Source organism: Scyliorhinus canicula, chromosome 7 (assembly GCF_902713615.1).
Source record: "Scyliorhinus canicula chromosome 7, sScyCan1.1, whole genome shotgun sequence".
NCBI classification, from domain to species: domain Eukaryota; kingdom Metazoa; phylum Chordata; class Chondrichthyes; order Carcharhiniformes; family Scyliorhinidae; genus Scyliorhinus; species Scyliorhinus canicula.
This window is the reverse complement of record NC_052152.1, coordinates 159516131-159518096: the sequence shown is the minus strand read 5'-3', so window position 1 is coordinate 159518096 and position 1966 is coordinate 159516131. Positions and strand designations below refer to the sequence as shown.

The window sequence follows — 1966 nt, the reverse complement described above, 5'->3', positions numbered from 1 at the left end:
CAACCGATTTCTCCAGACGGCCCAGAAGCTTAACCTCATATACAACAAGGAGAAATGCGTTTTCCACACAACCAGACTAGCCATCCTCGGATATGTCGTGGAAAACGGAGTCCTGGGTCCCGACCCGGACCGTATGCGCCTCCTCTTAGAACTCCCTCTCCCTCATTGTCCCAAGGCCCTCAAAAGGTGCTGGGGATTCTTTTCGTATTATGCCCAGTGGGTCCCTCAATATGCGGACAAAGCCCGCCCACTATTTAAGGCCACACTTTTTCCCGTCAGCTGAGGCTCACCAGGCCTTCAACTGCATCAAGGAGGACATCGCCAAGGCTGCCATGCGGGCGGTGGATGAATCCGTCCCTTTCCAGGTACAGAGCGACGCCTCAGAGGTAGCTCTTGCAGCCACACTAACACAGGCAGGGAGACCAGTCGCATTTTTCTCCCGAACCCTCTCCGCTTCGGAACTTCGACACTCCTCAGTCGAAAAGGAAGCACAAGCCGGCTTTGTCGGCTTCAAAGAGACATAGATAGGATGCAGAGCTGGGCTGAGAAGTGGCAGATGGAGTTTAACCCTGACAAGTGTGAGGTTGTCCATTTTGGAAGGACAAATATGAATACGGAATACAGGGTTAACGGTAGGGTTCTTGGCAATGCGGAGGAGCAGAGAGATCTTGGGGTCTATGTTCATAGATCTTCGAAAGTTGCCACTCAAGTGGATAGAGCTGTTGAGAAGGCCTATGGTGTGCTAGCGTTCATTAGCAGAGGGATTGAATTTAAGAGTCGTGAGGTGATGATAGAACATAGAACAGTACAGCACAGAACAGGCCCTTCGGCCCTCGATGTTGTGCCGAGCAATGATCACCCTACTTAAACCCACGTAACCCGTATACCCGTAACCCAACAACCTTACACTACGGGCAATTTAGCAATTTAGCATGGCCAATCCACCTAACCCGCACATCTTTGGACTGTGGGAGGAAACCGGAGCACCCGGAGGAAACCCACGCACACACGGGGAGGACGTACAGACTCCACACAGACAGTGACCCAGCCGGGAATCGAACCTGGGACCCTGGAGCTGTGAAGCATTGATGCTAACCACCATGCTACCATGAGGCCCCTTAATATAAACTCTCAGCAAATTCCCTTACTAACATGGGGATTGAGAAGCATCGCCCGAACAGGGACTTGAACCCTGGACCCTCAGATTAAAAGTCTGATGCTCTACCGATTGAGCTATCCGGGCTCTTCCGACTGAGCTATCCGGGCTCTTCAACTGTAGCTGTATCTCCCTCCTCTCCCCCCTCTCCCTATGGGCGCGGATGGAGATCAGCTCCCCCTAATCACTGCCTTCAGAGCCTCCCACACCATCCCCCCCCGGACCTCCCCCGTATCATTGACCTCGAGGTACCTCTGATGCAGCTGATGCAGCTGTAAAAAACCTTGGTCAGGCCACATTTGGAGTACTGTGTGCAGTTCTGGTCACCTCATTTTAGGAAGGATGTGGAAGTTTTGGAAAAGGTGCAAAGGAGATTTACCAGGATGTTGCCTGGAATGGAGAGTAGGTCTTACGAGGAAAGGTTGAGGGTGCTAGGCCTTTTCTCATTAGAACGGAGAAGGATGAGGGGCGACTTGATAGAGGTTTATAAGATGATCAGGGGAATAGATAGAGTAGACAGTCAGAGACTTTTTCCCCGGTGGAACACACCATTACAAGGGGACATAAATTTAAGATAAATGGTGGAAGTAATAGGGGGGATGTCAGAGGTAGGTTCTTTACCCAGAGAGTAGTGGGGGCATGGAATGCACTGCCTGTGGAAGTAGTTGAGTCGGAAACGTTAGGGACCTTCAAGCGGCTATTGGATAGGTACATGGATTAGGGTAGAATAATGAAGTGTAGATTAGTTTCTTCTTAAGGGCCACACGGTAGCATTGTGTATAGCACAATTGCTTCACAGCTCCAGGGTCC

General features: G+C 51.0%; 1 non-coding gene across 1 annotated transcript; it reads right to left on the bottom strand.

Moving 5' to 3' along the window:
• Positions 1–1170: 1170 nt before the first annotated feature.
• trnak-uuu lies at positions 1171–1243 on the bottom strand. Its single transcript has one exon. It is a non-coding gene; the product is annotated as a tRNA-Lys (tRNA).
• Between the last annotated feature and the right edge of the window lie 723 nt (positions 1244–1966).